This window comes from Candoia aspera, chromosome 2 (assembly GCF_035149785.1).
Source record: "Candoia aspera isolate rCanAsp1 chromosome 2, rCanAsp1.hap2, whole genome shotgun sequence".
In the NCBI taxonomy this organism is placed as follows: domain Eukaryota; kingdom Metazoa; phylum Chordata; class Lepidosauria; order Squamata; family Boidae; genus Candoia; species Candoia aspera.
In genome coordinates, this window is record NC_086154.1 from 101,139,172 (window position 1) to 101,153,483 (window position 14,312).

The 14,312-nt window shown below is 41.8% G+C and overlaps 1 protein-coding gene across 1 annotated transcript in view; it reads right to left on the reverse strand.

Annotated features, from left to right (window-relative positions):
* Positions 1–13,423, reverse strand: part of PIK3R5 (phosphoinositide-3-kinase regulatory subunit 5) — a 59,613-nt gene extending 46,190 nt beyond the window's left edge. The window contains exon 1 of the mRNA XM_063292591.1: positions 13,206–13,423. The gene's annotated coding sequence lies outside the window, so the exon portion shown is untranslated. The remainder of the gene's footprint in view (positions 1–13,205) is intronic.
* Positions 13,424–14,312: the final 889 nt, after the last annotated feature.

Here is a 14,312-nt window from a genome sequence, read left to right on the forward strand (position 1 = left end):
CTAACAACCAATTTACAAAATTAAAAAAAAATTAAAAACTATGACCAAACAAATTATCCAAAACAAAAGAAAACCAAGGTACCATATAACAACTGCACAAACACACATATATTTGGCTTCCTAACATCCTGGCCCTAATGCCTGGGGGAAAAGCCAGGTCTTAGTGCCCTTCTCTAGGAGTGAATGGGAGTGAATCTCTGAATCTCAGGGGGCAGGCTGTTTCACAGGATAGATGCCATGACAGAGAAGGCATGTCTCCTCAGTCCTGCAAGATGACAGTGTTTAATGGAGCATGCCCAGTCTGTCAGATCTGGTAGAATGGGCTGAAACCCTTGGAGACAGGCAGTCCCACGTGAATCCTGGCCCCGTGCCATGCAGATCTTTTAAGGTGATAAACACCCCCTTGAGTTGTACCCTGGAAGCATACAGGAAGCTAATGCAGTAGTGCTGTCACACTGGCAAGCTCTGGAGCACTCAAAATTGTGCATGTGCTAAATTTTGGATCCTTTGAAGCTTCTGAGTATTCTTCAAGGGCAGCCTCATGTTGTAAGGGCAGCGGGGTTGCAATAAATGATTGAGGCATGAGTGGCAGTGAGCAAGCTTCCAGGTCCAGGAATGGGCACCACTGGCACACAATATGAATCTGTACAAAGGGCTCCTGACCAAGGCTGACACCTACCCTTTCAGCAGGAGTCATGAGTCCAGAGGACCCCCAGATTGTGTACCCACTCTGTTTGGGGGAGTGCAACCCCATCAAGAGTTAAAAATGAAAAATCACCAGATCCAGGGGGGCCAAAAGCCCAGGGCCATTCAGTCTTGCCAGTGTCTCTGAATACAAAATTTCCAGCAGAGAAATGGTAAACAGATAAGGGGCACCTGAAATGTTTTACTGATCCATTGACACATATGCCATCCAAGCAGGCCTTCTCCCAACCAAACCCATTTTGGGCTTTGAAGCTCTGCTGGAAGTGGGGAAAAGAATGAGTTATAGTTGTGATAAGCAATGAGTAGAAGGATTTAATGCCCCTGGACTCCCACAACGATCACTATTTCATTGATGAAAAATGGAAAAATCACATTCAAAACTGTCCTCTTTAGTACATGTGCGCAGGCATGAAAGATTTCTCAGTATCAGTCACTTTTCCCACATTTTTAAGGATCTAAGCAAAAGTATTTGCAAGCTTGTGGAAGAGAAGTAATAAACATGTAAGAATTACTATTTAAAAATCACATAATTAGTCTAGTAAATTGGGCTTTAATGATCGGAGCATTCAAAACCCCAAAACTACAACAAACAGTAGATTATAGCAGAATATATTAATGCAACCTGTAATTTCATGAAAAAAGTAAGGAGGAGGAGAATAAAATGTTGATGCTGAGATATCTGATATGCAAAGAGGGTACCTGATTTCTTTCATCCAAGCATCAGAAAAAAGGAGATGTGAAATATTCAGTGTTGCACAAAACACAGAAATGATTAATAATTAAGTCAGGGGAAGTAGATGTCATGCCAGACTGGGGAAAGCACAAGAATATACAACCATGGATCAGCTGAGACAGCAAAATGCCACTCTTTAGTACACACAATGTGTACTTCACAGGATGAAGAAATACAAAGCTACATAAAATCAGTCTTAACACTCTTCAATCTAGCACTGTTGTGTATTGTAAACACTAACAAACCATGGCTCTCTAGGGCTTGAAGCAAGAGATGTTGCCTAATATAAGAGAAAAGAACTTCGATCTGCACCATTTTACAGTTTTAAATATATTTCATATGGAAGAAAACCAACCATTGACTGAAAATACAACAGAATGTCCAGTATTTCTTATGAATTTCAGATATTTTTATGGCAGAAGCTGTAAGTCAGGTTTGTCTTCAGTTAATTTTAACTCCAAACTGGCTAGTAATGAATTAAAAGATAGTCAGAGAAGAGCATTGCTCAGCCAAATAACCCCTGTGGATGAAGGTCTCATTACCTAAGTGGAAGTTCACATTTGTTTGTTTAAAAGATTTGTATGGCTGCCCCTCAGTCATCCCCTTGGGATGATCACAAAAATCTTTGTGAAAAAATAAAAGCAGAATTAGTCAATTAGATGAGATCTTAAGACAATAGCAGGGGCATATAGAAAATTTAGAAATTAATCTGTAGCAAAGAATTTCTATCTGATCCTGCAGGAAATGGAGACCAATACCCTGGAACCTTAGAACAGGGATAGAGTTATTTATGCCCACCCAGATATTGTTGGCTGACAAGTCTCATAATGACCAATGGGCATGGAGGTTAGAGTCAACGTGTAACAGTAGATCTTCCAGCCAGCCAAGATCTTTAATATACTGTACATAGGTTACAATACCTTGAGGCTACTGCAAGGGTTTTAGTGAAATAGGGCATGGAAAAGAAGCAAGCAGGAGAATAAAATGGCTGAAATATTCAGTGTGCAATTGATCAGGAGTTTGGTAGCGCCATTTCTGACTAATAAATTTTGTTAAAACTAATAGGTTTTGTGAGCTACAGCTTACTTCATCAAATGCATGGAGTGGCTAAACTGATGTAGGATTTACAGTTTACACATGAGACAGGTTACAAGTATTTTTTTCCATTAACAGTTATGTGTTAAAAACACATTGTGTTTGTTGAGACCTTCTGAGATTGCCTGAAATCTTTTGATGTATTGTATGTGAGTTCAGCAAATTCTCAATTTTGCTGGGAAAGTTTCTTCCTTACCAAAATAGCTACTTTGAGATCTGTAATGGAGTGTTTTGGGAGGCTGAAATGCTCTGATATTGCTTTGTCCTTGTTTTGAGTCCTGATATCAAACTTGTGTCCATTAATTCTTTTGCACAAAGTTTGCCCTGTTTGTCCAATGTAGAGTACAGGCAAATATGGCATATATCACATTAAAGAAAGAGCATGTGAAGTTGCCTCTAATCTTGTTAGTGTACTTGTTGAGGCCTGTGATGGTGGTGTTGGTGTAGATGTGTGGGGCAAAGTAGATATCTGGATTTGCTGCAGTATGCAACAGAGGGGTGCATCTATCTGGGAATAAGCCCATTAAACTACTCTTCCCCAATCTAGTGTCTATACATGTTCCTTCAATTTTATGTTTTTACCATCTTTCTTCATGGCCATACTGTCAAAGGACTCAGTGTTTTCATATACAGAAATTAGGGGATTTCCCCAATCTCAGACTAATGGAGAAAAGAAGTAACATTCTCAGAATGCTGAAAATATTTCTGAGACCTTAATCCTGACCAAAACATTGTGTTCCAACCCAAATCCCCTCCACCTATTTGCAAAGCAATCTCCCAGGAAAGTTTAGATACAGCTAATTCACACATTCACTCATGCCAAACAAGCAGACCATGAACTACATCAGCCATCCTTATTTGGAGCTCTCCAGATTAAGAGTTCAGGCTGGAATACAGTACTGTAATATCCAAAATGCTGTGAGTTGTGCTAACAACACATCTTCAGGGCACTGAATCTGGGAAGGTTATGGGGATGAACAGACTGTAGTTAGTACTATGCTCCACACAACTCTGGGGGGCTAAGGGCTGCAGTGGGCAAGCAATGATGCAACTTGGCAGGACCGGAGGGTGGTGTCATAGGTGAAGCTGGGATCATTCTTCTTGGGTTGTTTTTTTTTCTTGGTTTGGGGAGATTAGGGTGGGAGTTCCCTGACTAGTCTCTCCCTCTTTTTAGGGAGAGACTAATTTACATACATCTTTGTATGTTTTTAGACTAAAATGGAAGGAAAGCACACTATCAGTTTTTGATAATGAGAGTAAGAAGGGACTATGAAGCTCATAGTAAAAGGAATCACAGGACACAGGACACCCATCCCTGATATACATGAAAAACCACCCCAAATGTCTTAAATCTACACTGGTATTTAAAAAATGATTGATTGATATCAGAAATTTAAACGTTCACTGTTACTATTTATTTGACAGCAGTTAGATTCAAATACAGAGGAGAATCACTGTGGACGTAATTTACCTTTGTCTTGACAACAGAACACACAACACTTGTTACCCTATCTTCCAGTGCAGAATAGCCAAAGGACACTGGCTGCAAAAATAATCCAGGAAATTAATATTAATAATTCTAACAATATTATATTAAGAATATTTAACCCTTTTGGAACAACCAGAAGAACAAGATTAATGCACAGAATTTGGTCATGCCTTCTGGTTGTTCCAAAAGAGTTAAATATTCTTAACATTGTTAGAAAGGTTGTAGTAAGGTTTAGAGATGCTAATGCATTGTTAAAATTGATTCCTAAAATCAGGAATTTATTAATGAAGAACTTTGTATATATTGTGCTTGGATTGTTACAAAAAAAGGACTGGCCTTGGAAAGATACTTTTATATAAGATGAAATGTGCACACTGCCAACTTTTGAACCATCTATTTATCAATCTCCTCATATAAACCTTTTTACACCCTGTTTTTCCATACTTGACATGCAATTTTTTCCCAACAGACCTTTATTGGCAAGCAGTATATTCCTAACACATGCATTCTTATTTCTCTAATGTAAATTTTCTTCTAAAAAAAAAAAGAACTGCCTCACAAAAGTCAGGTAACTGCAAATGCAAACATGGAAAGGCAATTGCCTTCCCATTTCTGTATTAAATTAGATCAGTTCCTATTAAATATAACAGGAAGCTAATTGTGGAGTCCTCGGTGCTCTCTGAGCTTGGTTGTTTTTTTGCAGACGTGTCATTGCCCGACTAGGCAACATCTCACTGAAGATGTTGCCTAGTTGGGCAATGAAATGTCTGCAAGAAAACAACCAAGCTCAGAAAGCACCATGGACTCCACAGTATGACCCTGAGCTACAGATATTCTCTTTGATAGGAAACTGATTCCATTGAAAGGCAGCAGGCCAAGTTAGGCTATACAGACCAGGCTGCATGACACACAGTTCTACCCACCCAACACCTCACTACCCTGCATCTCTCCCTAACCCCAACATCTGTCTCCTGGGTTACCTGCTTAGAAACAGGGGCAGCTCTGAGATCCACTGGGTAGCAAGGGTCTGTCCCTGAAATAACATCTTGCTTCTATAATTCCTCATTCCATCCACTCCAACAGAGGACCAGCAGCTTAGAATCCTGGCATGGAACTGCGGCAAGATGGACAAGCCTAACTGTGCTGGGAAGAGAAAGTCCTCTGTGGAGACCATGCAAGACTGCATCACAGATCTGCATTCATCCTGCTGTTGTTATTCCTGGAGTATGGCAGTGATCCTACCACTGCAGATGCCTCCTCGAGGATTCAGGGTCTTTAAACATCCAGATTTCATCCATCCAGAATGTATACCTGCAGGGTGCTGATTCATTACTATTGTAGCCTTGCTTTTAACATCTGCATGGTTTAGCAACTCCTGGTTGCTAAATTCTGCATCAGTGCCTCTACCTGAAGTTTGACCCATGGTTCAAACTTTAACTCCCATTCCCATCTATCTGCCGGATGGTGAATTGCAAAATGAAAAGAAGAATGGAGACCGTGCCCTGAGGACCAAGAGACATTTCTCTCAATGTATGCATATCAGTCTGATTACGTATGCACAATTAAGTACATGGCTAAAATGTGCCATTTTTATTACATCACAGATATGTGAACTTCAGCTCCCAAATGTACATATTACATACATCGGCAGAACACGTCTCCATTTTGTCCTAACAATTTCTTATTTAATTGGATTACTTTACTATCAATGGGGGTTTTTTTTTTAAGAGAAGAGTTTTGAATGGGATATTGTTTATTTACAAAGTGTCGAGGTGTTTGTTTTTCACTGTACAACTATCTTTCTGATAGTCTGAGCCTCCCTGGCTTCTTATGCTGCAATGAAACCCCCAAGAAAGCTTTTATAAGGAAGCTCTTCCCACTGGGCTTTTCAGTTTGGAAACTGAATACCACCAAGGTGCAAGGCAAAATGGGTAACAGAAAGCAGCAACACCAGCAGCAGCACCTCGCACACATTTTTCAGCATTTTAAAAAAAAGTCAAATACACCACCAATAGAAATTTAACAGAAATTCTCCATCATCCTGAAAAACAGACACCTCTTTTGCAAGAGCAGAAATCGAAAACCCACAAGGCAGCTTTTGACCCAGCATTCATTTTTACAGCAGAACTTGTGATTTGCTTTGCAACACGTGTGTTAGCAGATGCCACAATAGCAGGGACGTGGCTATGGGGCTTATCTGGTCAACAAAGATTCAATCCAGCTGACTTCAACCTGGTGCCCTCCAGAAGTGTAGCTGACTGCTCTCCTTAGTCCCAGGCAGCATGGCCGTGACCTTATTGGATGGGAATAATGAAAGTTGTACTCCAATCGTTTTGGGAGGAATCAAGCTGGGGAAAGCTGACTGACAAAACTGCCTTTGGAGAGAAGCTACACTTTATTCTCCCTATTCACTGATACCTCAAAGTCAGGGAAACGTTTTGACATAAGACATGCTAACAGCAGTCTCAGTCTTGATCCCAGATTAAAGATTATCACTTGGCCCAGTCCTTGCACACACTTAACCACAACTTTAATATCAACCCCAATGGAGGATGTTAATCTCAACAAGGACACGATCAGCAGTTACCAAATGTTCTGAATATCCTGTTACCCTTCTGCCCCCGGCAAGAAGTATACTCTTTATATGAGAACTCCTTTGAAATTCCTGGTTCCCAAAATAAATAGTCGCTCCCTGCCATCCAGCTTGCTCTGTTTATCAGTAAGTGAACTATAGTCACCAGCTGCCTTAATAAGTCACCTATGAAGCCCCTGTAACCGCTGACCTGCAGTAAGCACCCACCGAAAGTAAAAGAGAAGTCATGTGCCGTGTGGGCATTCTAGGATTTGAACTCCGAGTGGAATTTGTGTGGTGTTAAAACAGCCACGATGAATACCCATTTGGATCAAAGTTGCAATGCGGGAGTGTGGGAGGTGGTTCCAACCTTTTCACTGAAGTTCCAGCATAACTGCCCTAACTTACACTGGGAACAGCTCTGCAGGAGCAACACTGTATAGCAACATGACTTTATCTAGGCCTCCCTGGTTGCAGGTGCCGTGTACTTCTGTTTTCACTCTTTGAAGCAGGTAAGAAAGGAGAGTGTGTTGACTTAACACAATGGTGGAAAAGCAGAGAACACATGTGCCTGCAAGCAAGATGTTTTGTCATTTATATAGTAAAGGGTCGTAAGTCCAATTGCAAATCCCAAATTCAGGCCTCCTCTTTTGTTTCATAGGGTAGAGGTGGACAGACAAACCATGGATGTAAGACAAGCTGTTGGTCAGGAAATGTGTGCCTATTTGACAGCTGCTACATTTTATGAATACAGATGGCTAATAACAATGGGAAAAAAAATAAAAGGAAATGCCACCTGTCTGGATGGGAACTTGTTTATGCATTATATTTGAATGCATATAATGCCAGTAACTGGGAATAAACAAAGTGCTTTGTCAATTAAAGTCAATACAACAGCAAAAAAAGAGACTTTTGCCTTCAAGGAAAAGAACTAGAGCTTGGTTGAAAACTTGAACTCATGAAATAAGATTAATAATTTCTTACAGCCTAATCAAAAATACGTCTGGGGCAATTTACTTCAAAAAAATACTGCTGTTAAGCAAAATGTTCAAACTAAGTTCCAGAAATGAGGTATAATATAAAAGCCCTTTTGGCTAAGATTTGTAGCTGCTTTACAGGGCGCGTGCACAGCGTAGAAGCACACATATGTGCAAAGCCTTTCACACATTTGTGTTAATTACTAGCGAGCCGCAAGATCAGTGAGGAAAAGGTGGGTCCAATTTTTGAGATCCAGGCAAATTTGTTATGCTTCAGCCTTTTAGATGTGGCTTTTAAAAGGAAGCATAAAATTAAAATGCTTTACAGCAAGTACATTCTTTGAACTATAAGCTTATTTCAAAATAAAGGCACCATAGATAAATGTGCCAGGACACAGGACTGGCTGCAGCCCTCCCGTTGCTGCACGCAATGAGGCGACAAAACTAATTCATTGAAACTATTGGGGATCTTATTCTGAAATCAATAAATAGGAAATAATGTATTAACCCACCCAAACATGTCGTGGGAAGGAAAACGAAAGCCAAACGTTGGAAAAGGCAAGATGCCTAGGCAAAGATTTTTTGCTTTCTGATGTATAATAAGAAATGGTGCCCTCATATGCCCAGAGTCCCCTTTTCGGGAGAGATGGGCGGTGATAGAAATTTGAAAAATAAATAAATAAATACACATACTCACATATGCATGCACACCCAAGTCGAGGTCATACCAAAAGCTGCCTAAAATATTTTAGCACCGAAGAAAGAAAATTCCATAAGCAAGTCTCTCCTCAAGCAAAATATACAAAAATAGGTAATGAAGAAACTGACCATTTTTTAAAACAATCTATAGCAGGGTTTCTCAACCAGGGTTCTAAGGAACCCTAGGGCTCCAAGAGAGGACACTAGGAGTTCCCTGGGAGATCACAATTTATTTAAAAAATTATTTCAAATTCAGGGAAATTCACATTAAAGAGGTAAGTTTCATTCTTTGTTTTTAGTTTAAGAACACCATTAATGCATATATACAGGCCTAGACATGAAATGAATAATAATTTTGTAACTTGTGGCCTATATTTGAGCCTGAATGTGCAGGGGTTCTCTGAGGCCTGAAAAATATTTCAAGGGTTCCTCTGGGGTCAAAAGGTTGAGAAAGGGTGCTATATAGGCTCAATTGCCTAAGCCAGTATTTCTCAACCTTGGCAACTTTAAGATGTGTGGACTTCAACTCCCAGAATTCCCCTGCCAGCCATGCTGGCTGGGGAATTCTGGGAGTTGAAGTCCACACATCTTAAAGTTGCCAAGGTTGAGAAACCCTTGCCTAAGCAGCTGCCACGTTCCCTTTGGTGAGGAGGAAGTGTTTCTCTAAATGAACAAATGCAAATTTCCTCAGTATAACATCTCATCCTAATACCTTTTTCACTGCAAAGTTTATTTACCCAGCAGTTCAGTGTATTTCCAACTCTTAAGCCATTTTATGACTTATTCTGAAAGTATTATTCTGAAAGTATTAAGTGCTGCATGCAGGGGAATAAAGCAACAAATAAAACATAGACCTCTCTACAAACATTTCTTCCCCCTTGATTTAGGTGCAGGCTATTACAGTAGAAGGAAGGGAGAGAAGAGCAGCAAGCATGTTTCCTACTTGGCCCATCCCTGCCAAAATCATCAAGGAAAGAATTTTCAAACCATTCTGGCATTTATATCTTTGATATATACAAATAATCTTATGTTGCTCTGCAGGGTTGGAGGGAATGAATGTTACAGCTTTAAAAAATGCATACTTACTTAAGTCATACATAAATGAATGGACTCTCATTTGTGCCTATACTAATTACTGAACAGAAACAATGTAAAGGGAGATGAGAAAAATTCTGAAATCAACAAATAAGAAATAATGTATTAACCCACACAAACATGTCATGGGAAGGAAAGGCTGGGGCAACCTGGACCTGGGCACAAAAATTCTCTAGAAGATAGGAGCCTGCTGCTTTTAGTTTTCAAGTGAACCAGGTAGCTCTACCTGGAATTGCTCCCCCTTCACCCTACAGAGGATTGCTGCCGGATTCAGTCTAGTGGAAGTTGCAGCACAGAGACAGATTTACATGGGGACAAAAGTGTGATAGAAGATATCAACAGGTAGAAGAAAACACACACACACCGCAAGATACAGGCTGTGCTTTGCATACTATGATAAAGAATAGGTTGCTCCTATTTCAAAATATGGAAAGAAAGAGAAGAAAACAACCAGCAGCAAGGTGGATGGACTCAGTTAGAGTGGCAGTGAGTATATAGTTGGAAGACCTGAAAGACCAAGTTAGGGGCAGATGGTCATGGAGAAAATCTATATGGTGCTAGGAGTTGAAAATGGCTTGATGGCTCATAATCAATCAATCAATCAAACAAATGAACATTTCAAAATTATGGCTGTCAAAGGAGATAGAAAGGCTGCCTTCAGAACTCATAATGATGTGGTCTGTAAGAATGGAAAAGAAGCAAGCCATGCTATTTGCCCTGACCAACTACAGTATAGCTAACTTTAACCATGTTTGAAACAGGACAGCTTCAGACCACAACTTTGGAACTTGTTTCATATAAACTGTAGTTAAAACAAGCTATATATCTAGCCATCATTTGATGGCTAACCTTAAAGAGAAGTCCAGGAAGCAAGAAGGCTTGTTTCTAACATGCTGGTCCAAGGTTACCATGATATTAGACTACAGATAGCATCAGTATGGATGTAACACTCCCTCCACTTTCAAACCACATTTGGATAGTGCACTTCATTTGAAGAGCATATATGGCAACATATGAATTTAAACACTCATGCAAAGAAAAGCCCTAAGTTTACACAGCTCAGTTCTACAATGAACCAGGCCTTTGTTCTTGTAACTGCTCTAGAAAGGTTATTGATGAATTTGATTTTATTGAGAGCTAAGCCTTCTTCAGGCCTCAAACTATTTTAATTACATGTTTGTTCACTTTTAAATAGTCCTGCCTATTCTGCATGTGTCAATATTTTGTAGAGGATACTGCAGATCAAGAGGGTGTTGTTTGTTGTAAACAGAATTAGCAATGAAAAGAGACACAGAGGATCCATTAATTCAACTTAAGTGTACTCTGCACAGTCTCTACTTGCCAAACAGAACAGGAAGCATCAGAAAACAGTAAATTTATCATCAGGTCTCTATTCAAGTTATTAATCCTAGGAAGCAAATACAGAATTAAATGCTACTAAAAGAAGTCGTTGGCAGCTGTCTCTTCCTCACCACACTGACAGTCTAGAATCTCTCTCATTATGAAAGCTGGACTGGGCAAAAACATTTGCCTCAGTTCTCATTTCTTAATGAGAGCTCTATTTTAGCTACTACAGAAACTCAGATCTCTATGCCAAACTTCCTGATATGTATCATACTAATTGAAACTGGTGCAGAAAAAGGACAGAGAAGAATCAAAGTGCATGCCTCTGAAATAGCTTCTGAGAGCATAGAGGCAAAGCTTTGATTTGATGAGTAAGATTTTTCTTCTTGGAAACCTGCACAGTAAGAAGCCAAACAGCCTTCCAGCAAACAAGATAGCTCAATTCCATTTATCAAAAGTTGCAAACTGGTTAGTCCCATGCCCCAGCAGACCAAGACAAGATAAATAAAAAAGTTCTCTTCAGTATGGATCCATAAAAAAAACTTTGGTCACAAACTTGCCATGTCATCCCAAAGCACAACATGGATAACTTTTGTTATGGACAGAAAAAGCTTCTCTATCTTAGCATGGGCATGCAGCATCTCCTGATAAATATTCAGCATTGAAGTCAAAACCAGAAGCTGCCAATGGAAGAAGTTTCCCTGGAATGGACAATCTCCTTACACCATGAATCCACATCATTCTCAACTAATCATGACACATTTGGTTGTCTGTCAAATTAAACAACAGCCTGGGAAAGGGGCCATAGGAATTGATCATCCTTTATCAAGATAAGCATCTGCAGGGAACATCCCACCCAACAGCGAAAGACAATAGATGGGGAACTGACACAAAGCACTTTGAAAAAACAGCAAAAAGTCTGCTGGGCTGCATTTCACAAAGCTCATAAGCAAAGGAAGAGAGATTGGCTAATGCCCTTTCAATCAAGAACATTTCTGGATTTTTACCGCAGCACTGGGACTCCATTCACAAGTCTGATTTCCACACTAATCTCCCTTAACACACTACAGAAAGTCACCTTGTGGCAAGGAGTGGTGGCCTGTATCCCCATTTACTAAGCCCCTTCATAATGTTACCCCTCCCTTCTATGATGATGTGTTAAGCAATGCAAGAATTTGCCACCCATCTAATTGTTTTATCTTGCATAATCCTTTTTCCAAGGGCAAGTCATATGTACTGTTACTGTTTTTCAGGCAGGGTGTCTGTCTCCGTGGGTTGACCAATCGGTGGGTCTCTCTCCCCAGCCCCCACTGCTATCAAAAATGGTTAAAAAGAATGAAGGAACTTTGTACACACAGTGAAGTCACCACAGGAATAAACATCCTAGTGCACAAACACAATGGAAAAGGTGGGAGCAAAGCACCAATACCTTCGTAGGAAGGGGAGGAGAGACCATACATCAGTCAAGAGTGAACAAGGCTATGATAAAAGCCCCCCACCACCTTTTCCTTTCTCTGCAACCCAGAGCCGCAAACACACTCAGCTGCATATGTTTGTATTTTCAGCCATGACTCGGTAGTTAGTTCTTCCTTTCCTAAGAAATAATGCCTCAAAGCAATATTGCAACATATTAACAAAACAGTTTTTTCTTTTTACTTTTTAATCGCTCAAGTACAACCTTCAAGGTTCTCATCAAAGCTTTCAGTCCAGTGAAAAGCTCAGATTGCGATCTCGGACCCAACCCACAGCTTTTAGCTCATTCCTGTACAGCTGCCGTTCAGTCGCTTCTTCCCCAAAGCGAGAGAATCCGGACCGAAACTGCTTCGAAACAGTAAATATTGCAAATATTCTGAGGAAGTCCTCAACATGCCACGCTCATCCCACACCGGATTCCGCTCCTCCCCACACTCCGCACCCTTCTGGGTCTGACTTCGAAGCACGCCTCGCCACGGCGAAGGGTCCGACTTAGGAAGCTGATTCACAAGCAGCGCAGCCCTCTGCTCCGGTCCCCAACCTCGAGCGCCCAATCCCCTTCTCTCTGCCCAGGAGGAGGACAAAAACTCCCTTTCTTTTCGCGCAGAGCAGGAACGGAACGACCACAAAGCTGTCGTTTGGTCATCCTCGGACGGTTTTCCTCTAGTTACTGGCGGCAGCTGTAGCAGCCGCCGCAGAGAGAAGCTGCACACGCCGGCACCAGTCCCCACGCAAGCTGGTCGTTTCAAGACCACAACGGAGATTCCCGCCCAGGGGCTCTCCCTCACATGTCCCCCGCTGCGCGGCTTCCCCCGTTCAAAGCATCCCCCCCCCCCGCCTATTCACGCATCACTCGGCTCCGCTGCTTGCCCGGGACGTTTGCAACTACCCCGCGGAAGGCGAGTTTTGCACCCGAGAGGCAGACCACCTGAACGCGCCGCGCCTCCCCACTCTGGACTGCCGCCCTCTCCCCACCGAGCCCTGATGCTAACAACGCCTGTTCTCTCGGGACCGCAGATGTACCTGTCCGGCGCCTCCTCCCTGAGTCTCGTCCTCCAGGCCCATCCTGGGCCGTAAGTCAGCTGCAGTTAGACACGGCGGATCTGCGGTTCAGGTCGTCCGTGCTCAACCTGCCGGGCTGCAACCCCGATTTTCTATCGCCGGGTCGAGGGAAAAGTACAGCTCTGAGCTTCCAGGCTGGGCGAGAAGCTTTCAAGCCCCGCCCCCTGAGGAAGGCGCCCGGTCTTGCAACATAGTTGCCTGCGCTGTAAGAGCGGAGCAGATCCAAACTGCGTCCGCCAATGGGCCCCTGACTCGTTACCCTCCCGGCCTCTCGCCGCCCTCATCTATTACTTCCTTACCGTCTTTCACATTTGATTTCCAAACCTCTGTCGACGTTCAGAATGTCTTTAGAAATCTGGCCAAACCCCACTTAGGTTTTCTCGTGGCCTTGCACGTGCAGAGAATGGCAGGCTCCAACCTGTTGTTTGTTTGCTTGTTTTACTTCACCTCCTTTCATGCTGGTTCTTTAACTTGGTGTCCCACATTATGGAATGGCTTCTCTGGGGAACAAGGAAGGGGTGGGGAAGCTAAAACTGTAGGGAAAGCAGCAAGTAGATTGTTCATCTCTGTCTGGTGATACCTTTCCCCAAGTTATCACAAGCTCTATGTAGCCTTTTAACATCAGTACAATGTAGAGCAGCCTTTCTCAATCTCTTGACCCTGAAGGAACCCCTGAAATATTTTTTAGGCCTTGGGGAACACCTGCACATTCAGGCTCAAATATAGGCCAAAAGGTACAAAATTATTACATTTGCTTCATGTCTAGGTCTGTATACATGCATTATCAGTGTTTTTAAACTAAAAATAAAGAATGAAACAATTTTTAACATAAATTGTGATCTCCAAGGGAACCCCTAGTGACCTCTCGTGGAACCCTAGGGTGATGTAGAGAGATGGACCATTAATAGCCAATTTGCACATAGATGTTCATTTTATGGCTAGCTTCCTTGGTGTGTGAGTGAATAAGCCAGAGGGCCATGTCACTGCCAGGCTTTGGGGAGCCTTAGGCAAGATATTTGTGTGGGGAACACACTCCTGAAGGTTCCCTTCCCAATTTCTAGTCCCCCA